The 10201-nt window shown below is 32.9% G+C and overlaps 1 long non-coding RNA gene across 1 annotated transcript; it reads left to right on the top strand.

Moving 5' to 3' along the window:
• The first annotated feature begins 2442 nt into the window (after positions 1-2442).
• LOC144549480 (uncharacterized) lies at positions 2443-5044 on the top strand. Its single transcript, XR_013509692.1, has 3 exons — positions 2443-3480; positions 3921-4059; positions 4379-5044. It is a non-coding gene; the product is annotated as an uncharacterized LOC144549480 (long non-coding RNA).
• The last annotated feature ends 5157 nt before the right edge of the window (positions 5045-10201 follow it).

The following is a 10201-nucleotide window of genomic DNA, read 5'->3' on the forward strand; positions in this document are numbered from 1 at the left end:
CAATCCCGCAGTGAACGCAAATTAAGTTAATGTTTCAAAACAAATACAAACCAAACAAATAATATCAGTTTTAACCAAGAGACAAACCAAACTTTATCAGCAGGGAGGCTTGAGCAAATTTCAAGAATATTAATTAATAATGTAAAGGTGAAATATTTTTTCTCATTAGAAAATTAGAAAAAGTATATATTATTTATAAGTTTTAGACTATAGATTTTTGTAAATAAATAAAATATTTCTAAGGCTATCGGTGAATAAATCTTTAGAGTTATCGGTGAAAAATTACAATCCAATTAAATAATAGATGTAACTCCATAATTTTGATGCAATTCGGTGCAGTTTAACAAGAATCTAACCAATCGAAACTTCTGACAATTTGTGACTATCAATATTATATAACTAATTATCATTTAAAGACAAATCAAAATTCGGCACTTCATGAAATTTTAAGAACTAATAATTATTGAAATCATTAATAATTTCCACCGGTTACAAAGAACAAACATATTTTTATCAAATAATATAATACTTCTTAATAAATAAATAATTGTTAAAACTTATATAACTCTCAAAAATTCTTATCAAATAAATCAGTATAATATAAATATTATACAAATAGTACAAAATAGAGGAATAAATCGGTAAGTATAAGAATTGTGCAATAATTGAATAACAAAAATATGCATCATTGAACAACAATGGTATATACGAATGAAAGAAAAATAATCAATTACAGATATCTAACCCTTCTCACTTTCTTAATTTCTGTTGATGATTTGCAGAAAAAAAGACAAAGTTTAATTATACATATAGATAGAAATAGTTTTTAACTTGAATCAGAGAGGCAGCGGCTATTTTGGGAAGTTAGAATACTTCTGGCGGATAACTAATTGGATTATATTGGGCTATTCATTATTTGGAAATGATATTTTATATGGGCTACATAATTTCAGAGATTTATATCGGAATTATTTGTTTTTTGTCACGGTAGTTTAATTTGGATAATTTGTGAAGTTGTTAAATTAAATAAATGAAAAAAAAAAGTTGACATATAAGAATAAACAAATTTATACGCTATTAATGTTGTACCTTAATTTAGTATTATGATTTTACGTGGCATTACAACTATGTTTATTGATTTTCTCTAATATCTTATTATAAAATTCATAAATGTATAAAATGAATATAATTAATAAAGATATCTTATTATCAAGTTGTTTACTAGAAAAGTTAAAAATATTTTTTTTTACAAATGTTGTTCTCTACATATATAACAAATTCTATATACAATCATGCATACAACTCAAAGAATATTTAAATAAAAAATGAATAATATATGCATGATAGATCATGCAAAATATACCTCTCTCTTACAAAAGTTCTTGTAAATCAATTTCTAACAAAAGTTTGAAAAGATCTTTCCACGGTAAACTTAATCAGACCATGGATCCATATATCCCCCCTCCCCCCCCCCCCCCCCCCCCCCCAAAAAAAAAAAAAAAAAAAAAATCAGTTTTAAAAATAATAAAGGGTTTGCTTTTTTGATGGACTAAACAAATTACACTTAATGTGAACTTTGGTTAAGTGATATTAGGCTGCCAGTGGAAAAAGTATTTTCATTCCTGCCCAATGAATTAGTCATATTGGACCGACAAGCTGTTCAAAGCATAATATTAAGTTTTTAGGATCTATATTATATTATCAATTAAAAAACAATTTAACATTATCTCTTCTCAATAAATGGACTTGCACCGGTATTAGGCATTCAACTTCCGAGCAAACTTCAATTTTGCATTATTGCCATCAGTTCTAGCCAGAGAAGGGACCCGTTTGTGAATTCACATCCCCTCAGGTTACCTGACAGTACAATTAAATTGGACAGTCAAAGATTGAAATTTTTTTAACTTGGCACAAATCTCAAAACAAAAATAATACTGCCCCCTTTATCATCCTGAACAGGTACTGACTGATATTAAATCTGAGCTGTCCGTTTCAATTTTGTTGAGTCAAGTGGATACGGATCTCCTGTTTGTAGCTACTACAAGAATAGAAGAGTACTATCCACGAGAATAAAATTGACTATCTACAATGATATATCGACAGAAAGGTGTTTTTTATATTAGCAATTGATACTGTCCGTATACCTTCGCGGATACTCTCCCATTCTTGTAGTATATGTTGCAAACTTGCAATAAGCATTAGTTATTAGTTATGCGGTTTATAATCATTTATTCATTTTCTTGTTATGTAATTTATGAAAAGAGATAGGTCCAAATGCAATTTCCGATGTTGCGTAGCATATTGTCGTGTCCATCATCAATTGCTGCATAAAATTGACATACACTTCACTGACGACAAAATTAGGGGAAATTTATAATTATGGGCCAAAAACGGGCTGTAATTGGACCATTATTAGACGGCCCGTTAAGCAGTTCAAACTCATTAAAGTTCATTGTTTTATATATTGTAAAACAGATCGTGCCGGAGGTATTTGAATAAATGCTTTTGTGAAGGTGAAAGATGATGAATATCAATAGACATGGTAATGAGGAGACATGCATCTTATCTGATGAATAAAATGGCATTGATAGGATCAGTAGCTTGCCTGATGATGTTCGCACACATATCCTATCCTTTCTTAGTACAAGAGAGGCTATGCAGAAATGCATCTTCTCCAAAAGATGGATAAACACATGGGCTTTTGTGCCAGATCTCGAATTTGACATTGAAGAGTTTGGGTTGCCAAATAATTTTGATGATGACATGGCTGTAGAATTTGTGACCAAATTCAAACTACTTGTGAAAATTGCGTTGGAGAAACGAGAAGTAACCAGTGTTAACAGATTTCGACTTTGGTTGGATTCTGGGATTTACTGGCCTTGCACTCCAGCTTTTGTTGATTGTATTGGTGATGTGATGAAGTTGGGGCCTCGAGAGTGCTTTGTTGGAATGGGTTTGTGTAAAAATTTTAGTTTAAACACTGATCTGATTTTCACTTGTGCATCACTAGTAAAACTCCAGTTGTATTTCTGTATAGAAGACGATTATGTTGTAGATATAAAACCCAACTCAGTAAACCTTCCTTGCCTTAAAATCCTTAAGCTTGATGGTGTTGCAATGAGAAACTCTTTCAAGAAGCTTTTGTTGGGGTGTCCTGTGCTTGAAGAACTAGTGCTAGAAAAGTGTTATATCGACACCATTGAGATATGTTCCAACACTTTGAAGAAGTTGGTTATTTGGAGTATGGTTATGAAGTAGACGGGTTACAGATTTCCACACCTAATCTCTTGTATTTGGATATTAGTGTCATTTCTATGAGGGAAATTATATTGCTTTGATGCCTCCATCTCTATTGATGCAATGTATGGTTGGTATGATCAGTATAAATATTTTACTAGTGTACCCAAGCTTGTTTACAGCCTTTCAAATGTTGAAAGCTTACGGCTACATGCACTAGACCTATATCTCTTCAAGGGAGAGGTACTTTCTCTTTGCAATATATTTAAAACAAAAATCTATAATGTTTCTATTTTTATGTTCTTCAAAATTAAACAAAACCCTGCTCCTGCTATATGCACTCCAATGTCTACTTAAGCCCGGTACATACCCTAATTGTTTATTAGGACATTTATTACTAGCTCGTAGTCTACGAGGTTTTTTTTTTTCATGCTATAACAAAAATAAAATAGCATCATTTTAAATTGATTGGTTCTTGATGCTATCTGCCATAAATATGCAATGACTTTTGTTTTCAATTGTAATTCAGATACAATTCTGAATCTTGATCGTACATTATATTTGTTTGTGGTTCTTGTGGCCATAATAAGCATCCAAAGCTCTCATATGTAATTAGCTTTGTGAATTTCCTTTTTGTTTCTTCTTTGGAACATAGTTTTAATTTTACTTTGTAATGAAAATAGGTACTGAAGAAGGATTTTTATGATTGCCCAGTCTTCAAAGCGCCTGAAACTTCTGGATTGGCATTTGGATGACTATGATCTTGCATCACTTTTCCTCCACTCACCTAAACTACATGAGCTTACCTTAGAATACAAGCTTGTAATCTCTCTCTCTCTCTCTCTCTCTCTCTCGGGGTGTTGCTACTAATTCCTTTTTATGCCTCAATGGAGGAGGCGACAATCATAATGAAGTCAACTAATGAGATGGTAGAAAGTTCCAAATATATTGAATAAAACAAATGACAAGCTTTGAGTATTTATAGTCGATAGATTTACTAGGAATGGACTTAGACCAAGAAGTTAACAATATGATAAAGGTTGTGTGATATCCGGTGCTGTTCATATTAGCCCCCTTAATTAAGCCCTTGTAGAAGGACCTATGACGAATGAAATTTATGTAACTTGTTTTGTTACTACAGAAGCCATGGGCTGAGAAATTTTTTGACAAGGAGGCATCCCAGGAGGGACCAAGAGATGTATTTGTCCAGCGGGAGTTTCTTAAGACCGTTAGAATTGTAGGATTTGAAAATAGTAATGAATTTGTTGATCGGCTAATCAACAAGTTGCTTGCCCATGTTAAGATCATTGGTGATATTGTTATTGATCCATCAGATAGTTGTTGATGGTAACTTGGGAGGAGCTTTCATATATGACTTAAATTGTATTAATATTGTATAATATGTAATATGTTGTGGGTATTATGACTAAATTTGAACCTTACTAGGGGTTTTTCTGGGTTTGTTTTGCAATTTCTCCTATTTTGTTGGTGTTGATGTAACTTTGGAGTGCAAGGGGGCTTCAATACATAATATGTATACCAGCCCCAGGGTGTTAGCTACCGAGGTAAGTTTTGAAAACTTGTACTTTGGGGATGTGGTGGTACCAGTAGAGGTTTGCGATGGTTTGGTACCAGTTCCTTACAGGGCAATACTATGGGGAGGTGATTATATTATTTTCCTACTCTTTTGTTAGATTATTATGTGCATTGTTGAGGCTTCTGTAATGCAATTTGTGTTGTATTTAACGTTATATATATGTTGTTGTGATTATGTGCAAGGTTTGCTAATGTAACATTTTTGTGGCCAAAAGTTCACTCATATGTGTAATGTTTTGTCATATTACTCGTTTTTCTATCTTTTGCAAATTACTGGTCCATGATTGATTTCCGTTGTTAGGATTTGGAATTACAATTGAAATTTAGTGGGTTGAGAAATGGAATTGTTAATAAATGGAATTTAGTGGGTTGAGAAACAAATAAACTAATATATTTATCTCTCTCTCACTCATAATCACGCATGCTTCACATGAAATGATTCCTTACCCGATTGCATTTATTTCCTGTTGACAGAGGAGGTATTAATTTGTATTATAAGATGTCTCTCTCCAACATGTGCTTCACACACATGCAAAGATCTCCCTTGCTATTAGAGTGGGACGAATGCCGTACCGTACCGTGCTGTGATTAACACTTCGTGACTTTGGTTTCGTGCCATGTCATGTCATTATCAAGTTATTTTTTCATGTGATGTGCCCTGTCATGACTAAAATGTCAAGGGGTGGTCACGGCACGCGAATGGTCATGCCACATAAATCACACCGTGCCTAAACATGTCGTGATCAAACACGACTCGCGTAACTCGCATGGCCATTTAATCCTAATTAAGATTAGTTTATTCAAAATTCATCATTTGATCAAGATATTTGATGATCCTAATTACATGTGAATTGCGTAACTACGTGCCGTGCCGTGTCAAATTTTCTAAAGATGATCACAGCACATAACCGACATACGTGCCATGCCATTCCGTGATGGAACTGACTCCGCTATGCCATTTTTTCCACTCTACTTGCTATGTAGATTTCACATTAATTGACGAAAGAGGTGCTTTGCATTGGTGACTAGAAAACTTTCTTCCCATAAAACGATTTTTTTTTAACATTGTAATATTTTACAAAATATAAATAGTTAAATAATATATAGCGAATTTAAATAACACTATTACGTACGTTATATGGTTAAGTTGTAGAGTCCAATTATTCAACAAATATAATAACATTTCAAAAGAAATAAGTTGCATTGATAATGAAATTGTGTTGATAACATAGATAAACCAATTCAACTGATTGTACTAATGAGAATGTTTTCCATAATTTTGGTAGGTTGTGTATAAAATATAATTCAGTTTATAAATAATTGATTATCGATTAAGTGATTAATGATTTTAATTTATACTAGTTTTAATCTTTTAAATTAATGTCTAAAAACCCAGCAGACTTGAATTAAAATAAAACTCTATTTTGTATGGTTGAAATTTAATCTTTTATTATCCTCTATCTGAAATTATGCCCGTATCGCTACCGACAAATCATGGTCACGGTTTCTTTTTATTTTTTATTTTTTGTTTCATCATTTTGTCGATTAGGAGAAGAAAGAATGTGAATTAGGTAAAGTTATAAAAGATAAGTTTCAGAAAGAGATATAATATTTCATGAGAAATTAGTACAATATATTGTAGAAAAAATAATTTTATATAAACACAATTCATGTAGTTTAATTATCATTAGATGGATAGAGAAGTGACCGCAATACCGCATGTTACTTTGTGATCAGGAGATGCAATGTGTATATGATGCCCTTCTTTAAATCATAATGTTTTAATTAATACTGATTTCGTAGTGAACGCATGATATCCAATTTTAAATGTAGTTGAAAATAGAAAATTATTAAATGACATTTAATTTTTACAAGAGCTGAATGAGACTTTGTAGTTATCCAAGAAATTTCGCATTACCGAGTTAATACTTAATAATTATTTATTTTTATCTAAATTTGCAGTTATCCATTAAAACTTCATCAATTAGATATTTATCTATCAAAATTCTCAATTAATTATTTCTTTATCTAAATTTGTTTATTTTATTAGAATATCTCCATTTTTTAATAGATTTTTGTTTAGATTTTTGTAATTTTTGTTCTAATTTCAATTTAGCATACTTTTATGGATTAAGTCATGTATCTTTTGCAACTTTATATTTTAGGTGATAAATTTTAATATTAGTCATCATTTCTTATGTGTGATCTCTATTCATGTGAAACTTATTTTTGTAATTTTAGTTTTAGTTTCCATTTAGCATACTGTTATGGATTTGAGTCATGTTTCATTTACAACTTTATTTTTTGGTAATAAATTTTAATGTTAGTCATCATTTCTTTTGTGTGGTCTCTATTCATGTGAAACTTGTTCACATGGACTGAGTATATCTTCTAATATCATTGTGTTGAAAGGCGTATGTTGTGTATTTACTGCAAGCCTTACAAAGAAAAAACTTGTCAGAAATTTCAATGAGAGATCGTGTATCCATTTTCTTATACTTATCAAATAATATAATTATATTGTCGAGATATTGGAGATAACCATTAAAAAAATGAACCAGACCTGTGGATTTATTATGTGGATTTATTATCCGATTTGGTTGGTTTCTTAGTTTTTTTATCTTTTGTTTTAGAACTAGATCTGAATTATCTGTTTTGTAATTTAGCTAATTTTTAATTTTATGCAATCACTGCATTACATTGATGGCTCTGGATTAGTGATAAAAAGTTTTCTAGACCCTTTTTCTAATTTTCATCCAAATCTCATTAGGACTTGCGAGGTTTGTTTAAACAGTTATGAATATATTATTATTTATCTTTAATTAGAATTTTTTTTTCCAATTATTTTTTCTAACCATATTTTTTTTGTTAAATTAGGTTTGAGAGCACTGAAGTCCGTGAGTGGCACAGTTGGGGCCATTATTGTGGGATGTTGTTTATCGAATCCGTGGGTGTAGCCTCCTCTCTCTACCCTGAAGAAAATGTCTTTACGGATTGTGATACTGAATAAATGTTGCTTTTTCAGATATTTTTGAGAACCTGATATTTTACTTGAATTCTTGTTTTTATTAATTAGACTTCCAAATGAGAGCTATGTAATTGTTTGTCTCAAGTTTACACAATTATTTCAGCATTTTTACTGTGAATGCACCAGTGTGACAAAACTCTTTATTTGAAATAATCGGTTAAGGAAACAACAGACATTATATAATAATTTGTTGCATTGCCTATTCTGATAAAAATACATTATGACCCCCTTTCTTGAACAACTTTACTAGTACAAATAAACCTGAGGGGTTGATTAAGTACAATAATTTGTTTATAAAAATGGCGTCAATTAGTTGAATGAAATAAATAGAAATGTATATTTAGATCAACCTAACAACAATATCACAACAACGGAAACATAAGTTTTTTTGAGTTCCAACTTAGCAAAATAACGATACTTTGAATGCCTTGCTGAGTGTTATTGACCTCGGAGAGCTTATCTGCCAGTATCTCTTCGCGGAAAACACTATATGACAATTCACATTATTTCAGTATGAGAAGAACAGTTACTTCTAATTAAAAATGGATCAGAGCTTTATTATATCTACCCCTAATTTAACATCATACAACCAATAACTCGAAAGGAAAAACAAAATTAAATATAAAGACACACAATAATCCGAGCAACAGTACCTTGATCAGCATGCTTTCTAGTTCCTATGCGTGCTAATTAGAGCTGAGATCATTCCGGTGGTGGCACACACCACACAATTGATAGTTTTTTTCAATTCAAGTTCCGCATTCAATCTCTCCAAATCCATTTCATCGTCATCCGCCTCCTCTTTCTTTGCCTTGATGGAAGCATTGATCTTTTCCATCTCTTGGGTTTTAAGCACTACACTCCCGAATTACCCGATCAATTCAGACCAGGTGCTGAGTTCGTGCAAAGGAGGTGCAATCTCACTTGGCAGGAGCCCAGCTTTTGCGAGCCACACAAACTGCTCAATAAAGAAATATGCCCCTTCTCCACCAAAGGCCACACTCGCAAGCAGGAGACCCAGAGGAGAGGAACATGTGGAAATGTATTACTTGTTTCTGGGGGTTGTGTCAAACTTTTATGGTTATAAATGCCTAAGGTTCACTTTGCAAAAAAGAAAAAAAGAAAAAAAAAAGAAAAAAGAGGCAACTTGCCCTCTAAGTTAGAGACAAAAGAAAAAAGAGGCTCTAACCTTAAAAAAATACAAAAGCTTTGAGACAAACAAAGAAATTTCTCTCTTTTTGATAGCTTGGCAACCGCTGCCAAGTTGCTCTATCTCTCTCTCTCTCTCTCTCTCCAACATGTGCTTCACATGCAATGGTTTCTTTTTTTTTTTTTGAGAACTTGACAGAAGCTGTCAAGGTTTAATTATGAAAAATCACAGTGTGATACATCTGAGACCGAACTTTATGGTGTCAGTCGGTACCGGAAATAAAAAAAACAATAGCCACAGTTTCATTTCATCTATACATCCTCTAGCTACCAGTAACGCATCAAGTGTCCGATTGTTGAAGACTGAGTTGTTTCTTTGCTTCCAAATGAACCATGAAACACAAGAGAACCTCACTACCCATTCATTCCTTGGTATGGTACCGGTGTGTCTTACCAGTTCCCAAGACTTATCCCAAACCTCTTGAACCGTTCCCGCTGGCATCATGAGAGGGAAATTTAGCAAACAACCAACATGGTACCAAACCGAGACAGCATAAGGACACAGGTACAGCACATGTACTATAGATTCAGTTGGGCAGTTTTGACATACAGAGCAGTGTGCCCCATAGTTTATCCCTCTTCTTCGTAATACATCTCTGGTCAGTAATCTCCCTTTCAAGGCGAAGAAAACAAACAATTTTACTGTGGGCGGCATTTTGCACTTCCAGGTTAGTCTGTACTGCCATTTTATGAGTCAACCTTCGCATAATGTTTTGTGTATAGATCTGGCAGTATATTCTCCCCACTTGCTCCATCTCCATCTTAACCGATCTTCTTCTGAATTGAAGATGATATCTGTTTCAGGTTGCACAGAGGGGTTCAATTGTGACTGAATCGGCCATGCCTGGTGCAATGAAATTGCCGGTTGTGTGATGTTCTCCTCTTGATCAGCTAGCATCCCTTGTTCATGCCATCTATCGTGCCAGTACGATATTGAATTACCATTCCCTATTTCCCAAACTGTACTCCATTGAAAAAGAGGCATCAAATTAGTGATCTGATTCCAGAAAAAGGAACCCATTTTGACCCAGATCTTAGGTCCAGTGGAGATTGGTCCCTTCCTTCTGAGCATGACGATTACCATTGTCCAAAGCGAATTCGGTTCACAATACATTTTCCATAGCCATCTTA

Source organism: Carex rostrata, chromosome 35 (genome assembly GCF_964058835.1).
Source record: "Carex rostrata chromosome 35, lpCarRost1.2, whole genome shotgun sequence".
NCBI classification, from domain to species: Eukaryota; Viridiplantae; Streptophyta; class Magnoliopsida; order Poales; family Cyperaceae; genus Carex; species Carex rostrata.